This window comes from Heterocephalus glaber, unplaced genomic scaffold, assembly GCF_053883595.1.
Source record: "Heterocephalus glaber isolate CG9 unplaced genomic scaffold, H.glaber_assembly_v1.0 deba00001497, whole genome shotgun sequence".
Classification (NCBI taxonomy): domain Eukaryota; kingdom Metazoa; phylum Chordata; class Mammalia; order Rodentia; family Bathyergidae; genus Heterocephalus; species Heterocephalus glaber.
Window position 1 is genome coordinate 67,967,441 of NW_028258320.1, and position 22,087 is coordinate 67,989,527.

At 34.0% G+C, this 22,087-nt stretch overlaps 1 protein-coding gene across 3 annotated transcripts in view; it reads right to left on the reverse strand.

The window, feature by feature from the left end:
• The window catches only part of Ccdc172 (coiled-coil domain containing 172), a 90,651-nt gene that overhangs the window by 62,769 nt on the left and 5,795 nt on the right, over positions 1-22,087 (reverse strand). The window lies entirely within an intron of this gene.

Here is a 22,087-nt window from a genome sequence, read left to right on the forward strand (position 1 = left end):
GATAAATTAGTTACACAATATGACAAAATAATGGGATGGGATGAGGATGTAGCTAAGTACAACACTTGCATACTCAAGTCCCTGAGTTCAATTTCCAGCACCGCAAAACAAAACAAGTAAAATAATGACATAAAATATACAAAATAAAGGCAAAAACTCAGTCCCATAAATATATCATATAAAGCATAAACTTTTTAAGTTTCTCAAACAGGTTTTAAGCACTCATTTACGATTATTCTTTATTTTTCTTAATTTTAGAGGGTGGTTCAAGATCCTTTTTTATTTCCAGAACCTACAACAGTGAGTTAGCAATGCTAGCCTGGTATAATCTGAAGACCATTCCACCTCCTCCTCTAGACATTCAGCCAACAAATTCCTTACAAGCAAGATCAAAGACCAAATGAGATGTATCTCAATGTGTGTGGGGGAAGAGGACCTCTTATTTGCTTACTCCTCTCAAGAACTAATTTTTCATTTTAGTACCTCATTTTGTGCTAAAAGTAACAGATGTAACAAATATTAATACAGTGGACCCTTGAGTCACAACTGGCCTGACATATGAACAACCTGGGTTATGATCGCAAGTTTAGTTTTAACTTACGAATAGTCGAGTTACGACCCAAATGCTGGCTGCTTGTGCTTCCAGATGGTTTCAGACACAGATGAAACCCTTGAAGAGTTCTAGAAGGAATATTTACAACATCCTTTCCTGTGTGGGGTTGAGAAATACTGGGCCTACAGCTCTCTAAGGACACCGAGATCACCCTATATAAAAGCGAGAGACTTTGAAGGCTGTGTAGAGGAGCCTGAGCCTTCAACTGACCAACGTGAGTTACAATCAGCCCTCACAAACAACTGAGTTCGTAGGTCAAGGGTCCATTGTATTAGATATGTAACTACCATATTATTTTATTTGGGCTTTAAACCATGGTACTTACTGAGACATGAATATTGAAATGAAAGTCAGGGAGCTTTGATATATAAGCTAAAAATAATGCTACTCTGAAAATAATTTTTCTACAATGTTCAATACTAGCCCTCATAAGAAAGCATCACTTGCAGTTTGGAGATATTCCTATCTTTACAGAAAAAAGAAAAAGTATATAAATTCAACTTAAATTGCAGAAAACAAGATTTATGTTACTTATAAGAACTTTCTCAAGGTGAGAGGCAGGTTGTGAAATTTCTGTCCCAGAAGATACTGAATAGTAAATGGCCTAGGAATAGTCTAGTCCAGAGGCAAAGGTTGGCTTAAAAAGCATTTTGAAATATGACAGCTAAAAAGTCCTAGAAATATTGGCATTTTTAAAAAGTAGCTGAAATAAAATAGAAAATATGATCTTACATTTGTAGATGATTACAGTATATCCGCCCACAGCTACAGTACCTGGTGCTATTCTCAGCAACCCTACTTTAACAGTGAAATCAACAGACAAAGATTAGAGAGATACAATTTACATGACTAAATAAATTGAGATAATACTTTTTAAATTAGAGGAAGGAAGAATTAAATAATTGGTAATTCATTGTCTGTGAAAAAGGAATTAAAACATATGTCCAAATCTATCAAATCATGTAAAAACCAATAAGGACAAACAATAGCGTGATGGTGAATTCTATTACATTTACAATAAGAAAATACTTCAGGGATATTTAATGTTTATGCAAATGAGAATAAAATAATGTCCAGAGAAGTTCAATCTTTAATCTTTAGTCCCAAGCCCAGGACTAAAAATCCAGATTTTCTGACTTCCTTTCTTCTAAATCATGATATTAACATGGAAATATTACAATTATTTCAAAGAAATGAAAAAGTAATTCTGGTACAAAAAAGAACTTCAGTCTCCCATAATAGTATAAGTTGAAAGTACATGAGCTTATGAGACATTTTAAAAAATTATCAAATATTAAGTCCATCACCGTTTATGAAAAGGCTATAAGTAGTACATACTTCTTACAATCACTATTATGAACAGAAACCATGTCCAAAAATGCTTCAGAGACCAAATATTGGGTTAGATAAACTTCGGTTTAATCTATTAAGGTATTTCAAATATGATGTTCTTCAAAATCAAAATTCCTGAATTCTAATTCTTTTTCTGATACTGATCTTTTAGAAAAAGACCTGTGTCAAACACAAAAATGGAGAAATGTCACTCACTGAATAAATTCTTCAATGTGATTTGATCAAATTTATTATTCAAATTCAGGAAAGTTTTATACTAAGGACTCAGAAGTTAGTAGCTCTATTTTAGGTATCAACAACTAAGAGCTAAAGATTTCCACTACACTAATGTCCTCTTTCTTAAAAGGGTGAAATAACAAATATCTATGAAAATACAAATTCCATGGTAGAATTACAAGTGATTTTCAGGCTACACTTTACCTATGTCTATTTTTAGAATAGTTCAATAAACATGCATTACATTCATAAAACAATAGAGCTATTTTAATTTTGAAAGAAAACCTACATATTCACCAAATATAATGGTAAAAGTCCCACACAATTTTCCAGGAATACATCTACTCGTCTAGTAGGGAAATAACACTTTTAATAAAGATGGAGAGGTTAAGGAGCACATAATGAAAAGAACACTTTGGAGTAAAAATCTGATTTATTTTCTCATTGTGGTGATCACATATCTACTTTTTGTTCTTTCTCTCTTCTCATGGAAGGAATTAATTACAATTTTAACCAGGACTAGACTATATTTGGAGCCCTGGTACTATTCAGAATCAAAGAACCTAAGATATGTAGTTTTCAACTTACCCTGAAATATTAATCCAGGCAATAATAATTCATAAGACTATATAACCACTAAGTCTTATATGAGAAATTCTGTTCAGCAGCTTTGGGATTACACGTAGGCACAGAGTAGCCGGTTTGCCTCTGACTTCTGCCATTCATCTTTTCTGAAGTCATCTGGTATTCCGAAGTTCTTAACAACCTAAATCTATCCTTTTCAAAATACCCCCTGCACTATGAAATTATTTGTTCCCCTTTTCTTAAATAAAACTTCCTTCTCAAGCTGCTAACGTGATCTCAACTAACGTGATTAGGGAAAGAACAGTAGAACAAATTCTGACAGGTGAAGAAATTTTTCCAATAATACTTCTTAATCTGAAAAGACACTGAGAAGATAAGGTAACTTTGAAATAAGGTAACTTCTTTGTCATTTGACAATCCAGACAGCAATACCTTACCTATCACCATATCTACCTATTTATTCTGTCAGGATATAAAACAATGCAATACTGAGGTAGAGGTTTTTCATGTATGGCTTTGGATGAAAGAACTATAAAATGTCAGGACTCTTTAAAGCATATATTTTTCTCCTCATAAGAAGAAAACTTGACACATGAGCAAGAGTAGATCATATCTCAGGCAAGTAAAGCTATACTACAAGAATACCAGAAATTGGTTGAGATACTTCTATCAACTCTTGTTAGCTATAAGAAGACAATTCTCTCTTCAAAAATCAAAGAAAACAAGAACAAGACAGAATAATTTATATATATATACATATATATAGTATCTGTTGGTAAACTGACCATCTGAACAGATCTCAGAGATAACATGAACCCTATGAAAAATAGGATTAACAGATGAAAAAACAGAATATAATCTAACAGACTATAGAGAAAAGGGACCACATCCCTATATAATAATTTACTACTGGATGGCAAGAAACAAACTCATTAATCAATTGCTTGATGTCTCAAGAAGATATAATAAAAAATCTGTCCATTAAAAAAGCAAAATGAAGAACATAAGAGTAAGATAAAAATACAACAAGCTGAGATAAAAAGGAAGACAAAAAATTACAGAAATGTAGAAATAAAGGCAACAAAATTTAAATTTGCAGAGCATTAAAGCACAAAACTAATAATATATAAGAAGGAGTCACTGATAAAAGTATAAAAACTTATCCCAAATTGTGGAGGACTAGTAGTCAAATAACAGGAAATAATAGATTCAGAGGATAGAGAACTACCATCTAAACTATAAAATTGTGGATACTTGAAAAAGAAATCGTAGTATGATAGTTGAGGTTAAATAAAATTAGAGAATCATCCTTGTTCAAAACAAAATGAATAGATATATCTGCTCACAAATTTAGAATTATAGATAAAAATGTTAAAGCAGTCAGGGAAGAAAAATGAACAAAACAGGTAACCTAAAAAGGATTTTTAAAAACCAGGCTGATTTCAATACTTTTCTTTTGCAAATAATAATTTTTAGAAGAAAACAGTGCTAGATCTAAAAGATTTTCTGAAAGTAGGTTTGACTCATGAATTCCATATACAGAGAAGTTGTCATACATATATGAAGACAACAGAAGAAATTCTCAGGTATTAACAGTTTATAAAACTATAATTCACATATTCCTCCTGAGAAATTACTTGCACAATTACAGAGTCATCTAAAAATAAAGCAAAAATTAGAACACAGTAATAAGAAATTGGCAGTATTAAAATTTTTTGATGAAAAAATCTGATTAGTATGCCACTATAAGCAAATGTAGGGGAAAAAACACTTTCTACTCCAAATATAGAGAAATTCTGGATAAAATAAGCTACATTTAAAATATGTATACCTTACATAGTTAAGCCAAACCAAAATGGGAAATCTCATGCCAGAAATAAAGAGATAACAATGGGTAGTTGGTATGTTAAAATTCAATCCCATGGGGTGTATCTTTCAGAACATACAATGGTACCTTGGTTCACAAACTTCACTCCATGATTCTAGTCTTGAGCAAACTGGTCATGAAATGAATCAAATTTTACCATAAGGTTCAAGGTAAATAAAGTTAATCCATTCTGAACCATATGAATTTTTAAATTAAGTGTATTGGTACATTTTAGGTATACATAAAGATCATATTCATCACAGAGAATTTGTACATGTATATGACATATCTTGGTTCTTGTTTTTTCCCATTCTCTTTCCCTCCCTTCAATCCCTCCACCCCTCCCTATTTATAAAAGCTTTATTTCCATTTTTTCCTTCTTTTTTCATTTTTCTCTTTCCTTTCCCCGGCTCCCCCTCTATAGATCCCCTTTCCCTTTGAACATTTTCTTTCTATTTCACAATATCTATTATACATTTTGGTCCTCAATTACATTTTCAGTTTCTCACACCAGACAAATAATGTGGTATTTACACATGTATGTCCAATGTATTTCACTTATGAGTATAGTCTCAAGGTGCAGCCATTTAGCTATGTTTCAAGTTTACCTTTCTTTATGGCTGAGTAGTAGGCCATTGTATAAAAAAAAAACACCCACATCTTCTTTATCCATTTATTGGTTGATGGGCATTTGGGCTGTTTGCAAGATTTAGCTATTACAAACTGTACCACTATAAATGTGGGTGTGCATATATCACTGTGGTATGATGCTTTTCATTCTTTTGGGAAGATACCAAGAGGGAAATAGCTGAATAAAATGGAACCTCTAGTTTTCATTTTTTGAGGAATCTCCATACTGATTTCCACAGTGGTTGCACCAGTCAGTATACACACCCACCAACAGTGGAGAAGACTTTCTTTTTCCCCACAGCCCCATCAGCATTTGTTATTGGTTGATTTCTTGATAGCAGTCATTCTTTCTGAGTGAAATGGAATCTCACTGTTGTTTTCATTTGCATCTCACAGACAACCAGTGATGGTGAATACTTTTTCATATATTTATTTACTGTTTCTACTTCTTCATCTGAGAAGTGTATATTCATTTTCAGATGCCCATTTTTGGATTAGGTCTGTAAAACTTGGGGGGTCTTATTTTTTTGAGTTCTTTATATATTCTAGATAATAGTGCTTTGTCTGAGGAACAGCTGGTAAAATTTTTTTCCCACATTGTGGGCTATTTCTTCATTTTGTTGATGGTTTCTCTTGCTATGCAAAAGCTTTTTAGTAAAATAAGATCCCTGTTGCTGATTCTTCATGATAGTTCCCGTGCAACCAAGGTTTTGTTCATAAAGTCTTTTCTTATGCCAGTGTCTTCAAGAGTTCTACATAACCTATCTTCCAGCAGGTTTGGTGTTTCTGTTTAAATATTTACATCTCTGATCCATTTCATTTTAGTTGAGTGCATGGCAAAAGATAGGGGTCTTGTTTTAATCTTCAGCAAGTGGAAACCCAGTTTTTCTGGCACTATTTATTAAAGAGGCTATCTTTCCTCCAGGGAAGGTGTTTGGCTCCTTTGTCAAAAATAAGGTAACTAAGTATGTCTTAAGTTGTTTCTGCATCCTCTAATCTGTTGCACTGATCCTCAGGTCTGATTTATTGCCAGTACCATGCTGATTCTACCACTGTAGCTTTGTAGTATACTTTCAAGTTAGGGATTGTGATGCCCCCTGCCTTGCCTTTGTTGCTTAGAATTGCCTTTGCTATTCTAGGTCTCTTCTGCTTCCAAATGAATTTTAGGATTGTTTTCTCTAATTCTGTGAAATATGCTGTTGGAATTTTGATCAGGATTGCATTAAATCTGTATGACAGTTTGGAAAGTATGGCCATTTTCACTATATTGGTTCTTCCTACCCAAAAACAAGGGATATCTTTCCATTTTCTAATATCCTCTTTGATTTCTTTTTTTCAGAGTACTATAGTTTTCAATGTAGAGATCTTTTACTTTTCTTGTTAGAGTGATTCCAAGGTATTTCATTTTTTTGGATGCTATTGTGAAAGGTGTCATTTCCCCAATTCCTCTCTCAGTGAGTCTGTTATTTGTGCACAGGAAGGCTACTGATTTTTGAGTGCTGACTTTGTATCCAGCTATGCTACTGAATTTGGCTATTAATTCTAGAAGTCTTTGGTGGAGTTTTTGGGATCTTCTATGTAGAGTATCATGTCATCTGTAAATAATGACAATTTAATTTCTTCTTTTTCTATCCTTATTTCTTTTACTTCTTTCTCTTGTCTAATTGCTGTGGCTAATATTTCCAGAACTATAATGAACAAGAGTAGGGATAGTGGACATCCTTATCTCATTCCTGATTTTAGAGTGAAAATTTTAAGTTTTAATATGATGTTGGCTGTTGGTTTGTCATAGATAGCTTTTATCATGTTGGGATAAAGATCAACTATTCCAATTTTCTGTAGGGTTTTTAATCACAAATAGGTGTTGGACTTTGCCAAAGGCATTGTCTGCATCTATTGAGATGATCATATGGTTTTTGTCCTTGGTTCTGTTAATATAGTGTATTCTATTTATTGATTTGTGTATGTTGAACCATCCCTGCATCCCTGGGATGAATCCCACTTGGTCAGGGTGTATGATCTTCTTGATGATCTGCTACATTCTGTTTGCTAATATCTTATTGAGGATTTTTGTGTCTATGTTCATTAGGAAGATAGGCCTATCAGACAATAGTGCAATGAAATTGGAGATCAATGGCAAAAGAAACCACAAGAGCTTCACAAACACGTGGAAATATAAGCAATGAGTCACAGGTGAAATTAAAGAAGAAATTAAACAGTTTCTACAATTAAATGATAATGCCAATACAACATACCAGAATTTATGTGACACAATGAAAGCAGTTCTGAGAGAAGTTTATAGCAGTAAATGCCCACATTAAAATACAGAGCAAGCTCAAATAAGCAACCTAATGTTAAACCTTAAGCTTCTAGAAAAAGAAGAGCAAGTCAAAAGAACCTCAAAGCTATGCAAACATAGAATTAAATATTACATTATTAAATAATCAATAAATCACAGAAAAAAATCAGGGAAGAAATTAAAAAGGTCCTAGAATTAAATGAGGATGGAAGTACAACATACCAAAACCTATGGGACACAATGAAAGCAGTTCTAAGAGGGAAGATTATAGTTGAGAATGCACATATTAAAAGAATAGAGCGATTTCAAATAACCAAGTTATACATCTCAAGTTCCTAAAAAAAAAAGTACAATCCGAATTCAAACATAGTAGAAGGAAAGAAATCCTGTCAGAGTGGAAATTCATAATATCAAGACTAAAAAATATGCAATTGATCAATGAATCAAAGAGGTCAATAAACAACTGATAAATCCCTAGCCAAATACACCAAAAGAAGAAAGGAAAAAAACCTATATCAAAGCAATTAGAAATGAAAAAGTTGAAATCACAACAAATATTGATAAAAATCTATAGGGTTTTAAGGAACTATTTCAAAATCATATATTTCAATAATTTTGAAACCTAGAAGAAATTGAGAAATTCCTAAACACATATCAATTACCAAAATTAAACCAAGAAGATATAAAAAAGCTGAGTAGACCAATAACAGGCAATGAAATAAATGTAGTAATAAAATCCCCACCAAATAAAAACCCAGGATGGGTTTACCTCAAAATTTTTACCAAATATTAGGGGAGATTTAATGCCAGTATTCCTCAGATTCATCCATGAAACTGAAAGGAAAGGAGCACCAAATTCATTCTGGGAACCTAGAATTACCCTGATACCAAAACCAGACAAGAATTTAATAAAAAAAGAAAATACTGGCCAATCTCCCCAATGAGCATAGATGCAAAAATCTTCAACAAGATACTTTCAAACAGGACAGAACAAATCATCAAAAATATCATACATCATAACCAAGTTGGCTTCATTCCAGGAATGCAGGGATGGTTCAATGTTTGCAGATTGATAAATGTAATACATTACATAAACAGAAGCAAAGGCAAAAATTGTGTGATTATCTCAAGAGATGCAGAAAATGCCTTGACAAACCGAGTGTGGTGGTGTGTGCTTGTAATTTCAGCACTCAGAGGCTGAGCGAAGAGAGTTATTGAAAGTTCAAGGTCAGCTTGGGCGATATAATGAGCCTGAGTGAACTATGTAGCAAGACCCTGTCTCAAAAACCATTAAAAAAAAAAGGCAAGTGAGTGAGCAAGCAAGCCTTCAGCAAAATACAGCATCTATTCATGTTAAAAAAAAAAAAAAACCTTATGAAAACAGGTGAAGAAGGACCTTCCCTCAAACTGATAAAAGCCCTTTACGACAAATCTACTGCCAACATCATACTAAATGGTGAAAAACAAAGTATTAACTCTAAAATCAGGTACAACACAAGGGTATCCACTCTTGCTACTACTGTTCAATATAGTAGTACTGAAATGTTAGCCACAGCAATCAGGTAAGAGAAAGAAGTAGAAACAAAGGAAGAAGTTCAACTATTTTTATTCACAGATGACATGATCCTTTACATAGAATAACCAAAAATCTCCTCCAAATGACTCTTAGAACTAATAAATTCAGCAAAATAGCAGAACACAAAATTAATTATGCAAAAATCAACTGTATTCCTGTACACTAACAATGAATCTACTATGAAACACATCAGGAAAACAATCCCATTCAGAACTCAAAATAGACTACATAGCTAGGAATTAACCTAACCCAAAGAAGTAAAAATCTCTTAGAATGAAAAATATAGTACTCTGAAAAAATAGATGGAAGAAGACATTAGAAAATGAAAAGACATTCCCTATTCCTAGATAAGCAGAATATTGTCAAAATAATCAAATTACTGAAAATACATAGATCTACTGTGATCCTAATCAAAATACCAATAACATTCTTCACATTCTTAGAAAAAAAACTATCCTAAAATTTATACAGAATCAGAAGAGATCCAGAATACCCAAAGCAATTTTAAGCAACAAGAGCAAAGCAGGAGGTATCACAATTCTGGATCTCAAGTTATATTACAAAGCTACAATAATTAAAAAACAATGTATCACTGACACAAAAAGAGACCTGTAGATCAACAGAAGAGAACTAAAGATCCAAAAATGATGCCAGGCATGTTTAGCCATTTGATTTTTGAAGAAGTGGCCCAAAGCATACACTTCAAAAAAGACAACTTCTTTAACAAATGGTGCTGGGAAAGCTGGTTATCTACATGAAGGAAAATGAATCTAGACCCATCTCTCTCATCCTGCACTAAAATCAAATCAAAATGGATTAAAGACCTAGAAAACATTGAATCTGCTGCAAAATAGTTAAAAATCTTAAAGATACAGACATAGGCAGGACTTTCTGAACAGAACTCCAATTATAGTAGAAATAACATCAAGAATCAACAAGTGGGATTGTATCAAATTAAAAAGCTTCTGCACAGCAAAGGAAATAAGAGAGTGAAAAGATAATTTACACAATGGGAAAGAACTTTTGCCTTCTAGTTCTCTAACACAGGATTAATATCTAGAATATAGAAAGAACTAAAAAAATTTAGACTCCCCCAAGTAAAAAACTCAATGAAAAAACAGGCAATTGAAAAGAACAGATGTTTCTTAAAAGATGAAGGACAAATGGCTATTAAGTACATGAAGAAAATGTTCAGCATCTATGGCCATTAGAGAGACACAAAGCAAAATGACACTGAGATTCCATCTACTTTAGAAAGAATGGCTATGATCAAAAACTTTTAAAAAATGCTGGCAAGATTGTGGGAGGAAAAGGAACATTTCTACATTCTTGGTGAGAATATAACTACTATGGAAATCAATATAGAGATTCCTCAAAATCTAAAAATAGATACTTCATTTGACACAGCTATACCTCCTCCCTGAAGATTTACTGACATTGTATTACTATGGCACATCCACACATATGTTTACAGCAGCATAACTCATAATAGCTAAATTTCTGGAGCAGCCTATATGACCATTAAGAGATGAATGGATAAAGAAAATGGAATAAAGAAGGGCGAATTTGAGTCATTTGTAAGGACATGGATATACTTTGAGATCATAATGCTAAGTGAAATAAATCAGACATAGAAAGTTAAGTATCTTATGATTCTTTTATATGAGAAACACAAAGTCTAAATAATTTAAAGAGCAAATTGAAAGACAGAAAATAGGGAGTAGAGTTCGTGGAGATAGGAAGGGGGTTGGGGGTTGGAGGAGACAGGAAGTTGGGAAGGGGAAGAGGAAGGGGAAGCAAAATGATTAAGATATTATATGTACCAACTCCCCAGGAAAAATGTAATTATTATGTATTGAAAACATATATTAATAAAAATAAATTATTTTTTCAGTACTGGGGATTGAACACAGGGCCTATAAATACTAGGCAAAAGGTCTACCATTGAGCTATATCTCCAGTCTTTTTTTTTTGTATTATTATTATTTTATTTTGAGACAGGGTCTTGCTAAGTTGCCCACCCTGGCCTCAAACTTGCAATCCTCTGTCTCAGCCTCACAAGTAGCTGAAATTACAGGAGTGTGATGCCATGCCCAGCTAGGCAGGATTTTTGTCTGATTGTTTTTGTGAGTTATATCTATTAATATTACCTATATGAAAGGTTAACTCTGGGAAATTTTAAAAACATTTCAACAGCAAACACCTGGAGTTACCACCTAACCCAGCAATTCCATTCCTAGATAAAAGACTGAAGAGATTTAAAAATGTAGGTTCAGAGAAAGATTTGTACATAAATAGAGTAACATTATTCAGAATAGGTAAAAAGTGGAAATAACCCAAATTCTTAATTGATGAATGGATATACAAAACATTGTGTATATATACAGTGGAATATTTTTTATCAATGAAAAGGAATAAAGTATTGATAACATGCTAAAACATGGATTTACTTTTAAAGCATACTAAGTGAATGAAACCAGTCACAAAAGGCCACAAACTATGTAATTCTAGTTATGCGACATTGTCCAGAGATAAAAATAGATTAACTGTGACCTAAGGCTGATAAGAGCTTATGGAGGATGGGAAGGTGACTGTTAATGAATATAGGGTTTCTTTTTGAGGTGATGAAAATGTTCTGGAGTTAGACAGTGATGGTGCACAAACTTGTGAAAAGATGAAAAATCACTGCTTTTATAATTTTTATTTTGCAAAGTGATCTAGCAGCTATATCCTCACCCTCAGTTTAATAAAATATTATAAGCAGCTTAAGTGCCCTGTACAGCCTTCCCTGATTACAGTCATTGTCCACTCCAACAGAGATAAACACTATCTTGATGTGCTATTTATCATCTCTATGCATGTCATTATACTTTTAAGATATTTATGTATCTCTCACAAGATATAATTTCACTTTGCATATTTTTAAATGGTATCATACTTAAGAAACTTCTATAGGTTGCTTTTTTAATCACATTATATCTTAGAGGTTTATTAATTGTTTTTAAATCATTAAGTGACTTTTTTACAATGACATGTGGCATATGGAATTCTGAGTTTGTATTCCCTGTAAATTCTAAAAATTATTTTTGTTACTCTTATCAAGGGGCCCTCAAGCTTGAAAAAGGAAATAGGCTGGGTCAGTTTAAGACTAATAAACCTTGCTTTAAAAAGTTTTTCTAAATGATTAACATACCTATAACCAAAATTTTAAAGTAATAAAGGATACAAAATGAAGATTAAGCTTCATTTAGTTTTTGTTTACCTATCTGGCATCTATAGGCCCAGGGAATAGTAACTAAGTCCATTAAATGTCTTTACTTCCCATTTTATCAATTCAATCAGGTGATTTATCCAATCATCAGAAACTACCACTAATTGATATTCTCGTTCATAATAAAAAATGTAAAAGTGTATTTCATATATCAAAGTCTTCTAAAGGACTCACATAAAATAACTCCTTTACCGAGGGGTAATTTCAAGGGGGAAAATCTTGCATTAAATTTTGTCATGTAAAATCATGTTAATGATAAAACATTATCAAGAATTAGCCTAAAATATTTCAACCAACTGCACTGATTCTGCAAATGACTATTCTGATTTCAACCACTAAGACTTTGTTTGTAGGCACTGTGTGCTTATCTCTCTTACATACATACTTCCTTTCCTTAGTAACTAGTTAGCCCAGACAGTCCAATGAACTCAGAAGACCACAGTGATAGGGTTGTCTAAAATCACAATCTGTGGAAATAAGACACGAAGGAAAAGTTATCTGATAAGGGCTGGAAAAGAAATTTCCTTTCTTTTCAAGGAAAGCTTCTCTGTCTCTGATTTTGTACAAAAAATGGATGTGACCCTAGAAGTTGTTAGTAATTATTTGAGAGACACAAGGGCTACCAGTCATTATACTTTTCTACTTTAGTAATAAAATTCCAATTTTGTCCAGTGCACTAATATGCTCAGTTAAAAATACATTACCATATTCCTCTGCCAATGTTGACCACGTGGTAAAACTGAGATGCAGGCCTATATCCTTAAGAGTGGACTTCTCTTCCCTAAAATCATATAAAGCTGTAGGTGAAGCCTTTTGATTTTTAGCCTTCCTAACAATATCAGAAATAACTATAGGGAAGGGGGAAAAATAAACTCCTGGGCTCTTAACCTGTTACTGATTAAAAACATGATTTATGCTTTCGTCTGAGACAATCAGGGATTTATAAGCAGTTTTTTTAAATTTTTGTTAAGTTTATTGGTACATTTTAGGTATACAATACTATAAGCAGTTTTTGCTAAAACTTATGACCTTTCACTTGGGCCTACAGATGCCAGACAGGTAACCAAAAGAAAAATGAAGCTTGATCTTCATTTTGTGTCCTTTAGTACTTTAAAATTTTGGTTATGGGTATGTTAATCATTTAGAAAAAGTTTGTAAAACAAGGTTTATTAGTCTTCAACTTATCCAGCCTATTTCCTTCTTCAAGACTGAGGGCCCCTTGATAAGAGTAACAAATATAATTTCTAAGATTTATAGGGACATTAGGTATGCCCAGAAGTCTCCACTGACTTAAACCTAGGGTTACCCTGAATTTTGGGAAAGCTTCGCATGACTGAGACTGCCACAAGCAGTCTCATCTTATGGGAATATCTTATGAGACAATCATCTTATGGGAACCATACTGTCCTAAGTCATGAGGATTCCTCCAGAACTATAAAACCAGGACAGAAATGATGATCAACCAGACCCTAGCCCACAACAGCACCCCATAAAATTGGTGCCCATTCTTCTGTTGGCAAGCCAGTCTGCTCTTCATCAGTGTGCCCCAAAGAGCTACCAAGACTGGAGTCTTGTCCTCATTTTCTCTTACTTTGTTGTTGTTGTTGTTGTTAAGGGGCTGGCTTGATCTTTGTCAGCTTTTCAAGCTAAAGTTCTTTACCATTTTTTCTTACTTTCCAATTAAACCTTTGCCTGAAAATTCATACTATTGCATTAGTTTTAATTTCCATTTTCACTAAAGCAACTCATGCTAGCCAGTGACAGTACTTTTGATGAGAACGATGAAAGATGCTGGCTAAAAATGATAGAATAAAAGAATATTTGTATAGGGATCATAAAATGGAGTACTGGAGGGAGGCAGAACTCACAACTTGCTCCAGAATATTCATCTAAAAGGACATCTGCACACCTCTGTGAGCACAGGGGCTACCATAGGAAATTACAGGTCTGCAACTTGAGAAAGCTGGGAACCAAGCAAAACCATGAAATATCAGTATTCAGAAAGATAAGTAAATTAACTGAAGCAATGCACTTTGATACTGAAGGAACTGCAGCGATGGAGGAGGAACTTTTGCTTCCATTCATCAGTAAAATGAAAAGCTCAGCATACTCTTTTGAGCAATGACACTCTGCTTCTGAACAGAAATACAGACTGAGCAGACAGGAGATCTGAGTATAGTGAAATGAACAGTGATAGGAGTGATAATTCCCACCTTTTCTCTCCAGATTTAGAGAGGGTTGGATTAGGAAGCCATTTTAGAAGCTCCTCGCCCCATCTTGCCTCAGTAGAACAAGCAGGAGATGGACTTGAGCAGAATTGGGGTAGGAAGACATTTTAAATAACTCTTGCCTAAGTTCATAAATATTCTTACATTTTATATAACTATAAGATATAGCTGCCACCATGATACAAGAAGGAAGTGGACATGCCCTAATAGCTTGGCCCAGGAAAAAGGTAGCTGTTACATGGTGACACTAGATTCATGAGATCAGGAGAAAGACCCTAGGCCCTGTCTTGTGGAAGACTAAACTCTAAGCTAGAAGAATCTTGGCATGGTGACAGACAGCATCAAATATGGCAGTTTGTAAGTACCAGCAGGCAATGAGTTTAGCTGTGTTGTGTTTTTCTGTGGAACAGGGTCTGAATCTGGAGAGAGCCCTGCAGAGACCAGTAGAAGGCTAGGTCCCTGGCTGCCCTCAATACAAACACTGACTCTACATGCCAGTGTCTCCTCCAATCTGCTCAGAGGCATTCAGAGAAAATACCACAGCAGTGCAGACACTGGCCAGCCACACTCCAAAAGCATCGTCTGGAAATTTATGAAACTTTGGCCCACTCTCAGGACCTGGCTATGGACTACATGAGTGACAGATTGAGCAGAGGGCCTAGATTTCCAAGCTCCTTCATTTCCAGTATGGAAGAGAATAAATCAGTAGGTGTAAGCTAGTTCCACCCCTGGTGGACCTACCCAAGTACAACCCACAAACACAGAGGAAAATAACACAGCCTCCAACCTGCTCTAAGAGTTCTCTCCTACTTAGATAGTGATGGAAGAGAACTCCAGAATAAACAATACAAAGATTTTCACAGCATCTCCCTCGCTTTTGTCAGGCAACATCCATTGACTCCAGTATAAAAAGTACAAGGTAGAGGGCTGGAGATTTAGCTCAGTGGTGCCACCGTCTGCCCCGCAAGTGCAAGGACCCAAGTTTGATCTCTGGGTACCAAAAAAAAAAAAAAGTACAAGGTGGGGGAATACCAGAATTTTTGGTTTTTTTGGTGTTTCTTTTTATATGTGCCTGGGGAGCATGTGTATATGTAATTGTATTTGAGTGTTAGCCACTGTTTTTGTTTCTATAGTGTCTTCGTGTATCAAGTCATGTTTTCCCACACCAGGGGTTGTTTCAGAGAGTTTGCTAAATTTATGTTTCTGTTAAGTGTGTTAGTTGGATTCAATCTCCCTTTATCTTCTGTCACTTTATTCCTCTCCCTACTCTACTCTTTCCTTCCCCTCATATAATCTCTTAAACCTCCCCACTCTTCCCCTTCTTTAGTAGTATATAAACATTTTTTTATCTTTTCTTTTTTCTTTTTTCAGAGTCTATCCCACACTATGACTATTTCTTTATCCTAGGTTAGTAAAATGGAGAACTTTTTAAACAAGTTTCAAATTATATGTTGATAACTATTTTCGCCTGATAGTCAAGTGCTAGGGGTTCAACTTGAATAGGTTGAGTGGGTGCATTCACACTGAGTTATACCCAAGCCAAGTGTGCAACATAGGGAGAAAGACACTAAAGAAATCTCCACATAATAGTTTTCCATCCTTACTGATCTATAAACTTCAACACAAAAACACAAGAATCATAAGAAAACAAGGCAACAAGAGCCCTCCAAAAATTCATAACTTCACAAAATCTGATTCCATAGGTACTGAAGTAGATGAAATTCCAGACAAAGAATATAAAAAGCTGATAGTTAATATAATCAGTGAGCTCAAAGAAGAGACAAATAAATAGCTGAATGAATTAAGGAAGACAATGCAGGATACAAAAGACTACTTCAGTAAAGAGAAGTTCTGAAAAGAATCAAACTCCTGGAAATGAAAACCTCTCATATATGTCAAATGAAAACAAACAAACAAAACTCAACTGAACTCTCAGCAATTGGCAAGATGAATCAGAAAAGAGGGTATAAGGACTTAAAGGCAGAACAGATATCCTGAAACATTCAATCAGTGAAAAGGAGATAAGAAGAAACAATGTAAAGATTATCTAAGAGCTTTAATATAACTTCAAAAGAACAAATTTAAGAATAATCCACCCACATGATGGTTTGGAAGTATATGCTAAGGGCATAAAAAAAAATCTATTCACTAAAATTATTGAAAAATTCCCAAATGTGGGGAATGGGATGGATACACAGGTCAAAGAGGTGTTTAGAACCCCAAATAGACACAACTAGAAAAGAACTTCTCCTTGAAGACACTGGCATAGGAAAAAACTTTATGAACAAAACCTCAGTAACACAGGAACTAACACAAAGAATCAACAACTGGGATCTCATCTTATGAAAAAGCTACTGCACTGCAAGAGAAATCACCAACAGAGCTAAGAGGCAACCTACAATGTGGGAAAAAATTTTAGCAGCTGTACCTCAGATCTACTATCTAGAATCTATAAAGAATTGAAAAAAATCAGACCCCCCTCCAAATTCAAAGACTCAATTCAAAAATGGGCATCTGAAATGAACAGACATTTCTCAGACAAAGAAGTAAAAGCAGCAAATAAATATATGAAAAAATGTTCAACATCACTGGTCATTCAAGAGATGCAGATGAAAACAACAGTGAGATTCCACCTCAACCCAGAAAGAATGGCTGCTATCAAGAAATCAACAAATAACAAATGCTGGCAGGGTTGTGGGGAGAAAGGAACCCTTCACCATTGTTGGTGGGAGTGCAGACTGGTGCAACCACTGTGGAAGTCAGTATGGAAATACCTCAAAGAACTAGGGCTAGAGGTCCCATTTGACCCAGCTATTCCCCTGCTAGGTATCTTCCCAAAAGAATTAAAAGAATCATACCACAATGATATATGTGCACCCATGTTCATAGTGGCACAGTTTGTAATAGCTAAAGCTTAGAAACAGCCCAAGTGCCCATCAACTGGAAACTGGATAAAGAAGATGTGGGGTTTTTTTTATAAAATGGAGTACTACTCAGCCATAAAGAACAAGAAACTAGAGACATTTATAGCTAAATGGATGCATATTGAGGCCGTACTCTTAAGTGAAATAAATAGGACACACATGTATAAATACTGTAGTTTCTCTAGTGTGAGAAACTGAAAGTGTAAATAAGGATTAAAATGATTAAAATGAATAACTGATAATTTGAAATAGGAAAAGGTCCAAAGGTGTAGCGGTGGTGGGAGGGGAAGGGAAAAGGAAAGAAGGGAAAGGAAAAATTATGAGAAAAGAAAAAAAATGGAAACAAAATCTATGTAAATAGGGAAGGGTGGAGGGGGTGAAGGGCGCACAGGTAATGGGGGAAAAAATAAGAACCAAGATCCATCATGTACAGGTACAAGCACCCAATGATAAATGTAAATGTATTGTATACCTAAACTGTACCAATAAAAGAATTTTTTTAAAGTACCTCTCCATGACATATCATAGCAAAAAATGCCAGAAATTCAGAAGAAAGAATATTGAAAGCTGTTAGAGAGAAGTGCCAAATCACTGTAAGAGCAAACCCATCAGAATAACAGCAGATTTCCCAACAGAAATCTTAAAGGCCAGGAGATCTTGAAAGGATGTATTTAAGCCCTGAAAGAAAATAATTAGCAATCCAGAATACTATATTCTGCAAGGCTAACCTTCAAAACTGAAGTAGAAATAAAGTCCTTCCATGATAAATATAAAGAAATCCATGGCCATTAAGGCAGTTATTGCAGAAAATATATGAGGGAATGTTAAATACAGACTCACAAGAAAATGACCACCATGAGACCAAGGGAAAGAATAAACCTCATTGTGAGTAGATAAATGAGAAACAGAAATAAATTAAACATCAGAAAAATAATAAAATGGTAGGAATTAGTATATACTTTTCAATAATAACACTCAATTATAAATGGTTTTTTCCACTTAAAAAGTACTGACTGGCAGCCAGGATGCAAGAAACATACCTCATTTGCAAAGACATACATAGACTGAAAGTGAAAAAATAGAATATGATACAAGCAGCTGAAATCTGAATGCAAGTAGGAACAATTATATATTTCTGACCAAGTAGACTAAAATTGGTCAAACGAGACAAAGAAGGCTACTACATATTGGCAAAGGGTACAATTCAACAAGAAGAGATAATAATTATAAGTATATTTGCACTGAACATAACCACATGCAACTTCACAAAACACCTCTTCATATAAAAGGGCAGACAGACACCAATACAATCATAGTAGAGAACTTCAATACTTCACTTTCACAAACAGGTCTACTATATTAAAACATCAATAAGAAACATCAGAATTAAATGATATTATAGACCAAATAGATTTAATACACATTTACAGAGTGTTCTATCCAACAGCAGCAGAATACATATTGTTTTCAGCAATCCATGGAACTTTCTACAGAACTGAGGATATTTAAGGCCATAAAGTTTAAGTCTCAAAATACACAAAAGAATTGAAATAATCTCCCACAGCCTCTCAGGTCAAAATGGAATGAAACTGGAAATCAACAGCAACAGAAGCCACAGAAACCATACAAACATATAGAGACTGAATAATACACTCTAAAGCAATCAATTGGTCATTAAAGAAAATGGGAGACATTTTTAAATTCCTACAATTAAGTGATAATGGAAATGCAACATGTCAAAATTTGTCAGACATACAAAAGCAGTTCTAAGAGAAAAGTTTACAGCTGTGAGTATATATACTGGAAAAACAGAAGTTGTCCCAAATAAATAAACCAATTATGCATCTTAAAATCATAGAAAAACAAAACAAAACAAAAATCTCAAAACCAGCAGAGAGAAAAAATTACAGTATAAAGATCAGTGAAAATTAATGAACTTTAGACTTAAAAAATGCAAAAGATCACTGAATCTAAGAGTTAGTTCTTCGAGAAGATAAACAAAATTAGTAAATCCTTAACCAAGCTTACTAAAGAGGTAGAGAAGGCCCAAATTAATGAAATTAGAGATGAAAAGGCTGAAATTAAGTAGATACCACTGAATCCAGAACATTATTAGAAGTTATTTTGAAAACATTCTAATAAATCAGAGAATCAAGAATATATAAATTCTCAGACACATGACCTACCAAAATTGAACCAAGAAGATATAAAACACTAAACAGATCAATAGCAAGCAATGAGACTGATGCAATAAAACAACAACAAAAAATCTACCAACTACAAAAAGCCTAGGACATGAAGTATTTACTGCTGAATTTTATCAGACTTTTAGAGAAGAACAGCAAATGTTCCTCAAACTTCTCCATGTAATAGAGAAGGAAGGAATGCCTCCAAATCAAATCTATGAACTCCAAAACTAAAATCAGAAAAAGACTCAACAGAAAGAGGAGAACCACAGATCAGTATCATTGACAAACATATAAACAAAATCCTCAGTAAGATTCTTACAAACAGAATTCAACGACTCATTAAAATGATAACATACCATGACCAAGTTGGTTTCATCCCAGAGATGCAAAACTGGTCCAAGGATGTAAATTAATAAATTTAATACACTATATAAACAAAATCAAAAATTTTAATAATCACATGATCATCTCAATAGATGCAAAACAAAAATGGTCAACAAAATCCAACATACCTTCACAATAAAAACCCTACATACATAATACATGTTGGAGAAAAGTCCGCCTTTTTAATAGATGGTGCTGGGGAAACTGGATATCCACATACAGAAGACTGAAATTAAATCCCTTTCTCTCAGCCTATATTAATATCAAATTAAAATGGATTAAAAACCTAGCTAAAAACCCAGAAACTTTGAAGTTGCTGGAAGATAACTTAGGAGAAACATCTGAAGCCACTGCACAGGCAAAGACTTCCTGACTATAACTCTAACAGCACAGGAAGTAATATCAAGAATCAACAAATAGGACTATATCAAATTAAAAAGCTTCTACACAGCAAAGGAAACAATTAGCAGAGTAAAGAGACAACCTATAGAATGGGAGAGAAATCTTTGCTAGTTACTCCTCTGATAGAGGATTAATGTCTAGAAAATACAAAGAACTCAAAAACTACCCAATCAAAAAATGGGCAAATGAATTAAATAGGCATTTCTCAAAAGAAATAAATGGCCAATAAATACATGAAAAATGGTCAACATCTTTAGCCATTAGGGAAATGCAAATCAAAACTATCTTGAAATTGCATCTCATCCCTGTAAAAACAGCTGTCATCAAGAACGTACAAATACAATGAATGCTAGTATGCACAGAGAGAAAAAGAACCCTCCTACATTGGTAGGAATGTAAACTTGTATAACCAATATGGAAATTCCTCAGAACACTAAAAAGTAGCAATGCCATTTGATCCAGCTATACCTCTTCTGGGTATATTCCCAAAAGAAAGACAGCATGCTACAGCAATATATAGTAGCTAGCTGGTAGAAACAGCTTAGATTTCTGTCAATAGATGAATAAAGAAAATGTGGTATATATACACAATGGAATATTATCCAGCCATCAAAAAGGATGAAATCATGTCATTTGCAGGAAAATGGATGTAACTGGACACAATCATGTTAAGGAAAATAAGCCAGACTCAGAAAGTTAAATATTGCATGGCTTCTTGCATGAGAAACCAAATCAATAAATTAATTAAATAAAAGAGAAATGACAGAAAACTAGAAGCTAGACTTTTGGAGAGGGGGAAGGGGGCTAGGAAAAGAGAGCCAAAAGGGAGAAGAGATTAAAGGGACTGAAAAATCACTAGGATATGTTAAATGCATAACAGGTTATCAATTTCCCAAAGTGAGCTTCACCATTATGTATTACTAACATGCTCTAATAATTTTTTTAAATCAAGGGAAATAAATGGATATTGCCAACCTCTGAGAAAAATTGATTTCAAAATGTTCCTAAGAATTGTTACTGTTTTTATGTATTCATTATTCTCAATAGTCTTATTAGTCATTCCTGATGGTTTAAAATTTCACTTCCTATTTTCAAAGTAGACTGCTTAATTATTAAAACATACAAAACAGTGCAAACCAGTAGTAATTCAACATTTATTATCTGCTGGATGATGAGAAACAGTGGAGCATAAAGCAGTTCTACCTGAGTCAGAGATTAAAAGCAAGTGAAGAATTCTGCTTGAGATAAGTATTACAAAACAGGAAATAAAAAAGGGCTTTGCTAAGGCATTACCCAAAACAATTTTGAAGACAATAATTATATAAGTCATCAAAAAATTAATAACAACTTACAGTTCGATTTAGCTCCAAGAATTGAGGCAGTCAAAACAAACATGAAAATTGATGTATTACACAGTTTTCCTTGTACAATAAAGCTTACAATCTAAAAAAAAAAAAAAAGGAAAGTGATAGAATTGCTGGGGTCTTCTAGGAGTAGCTGCAAAAAAATGGCCCTGGATGGCCCACCTTCAAACTTTCTATTTTATGAAA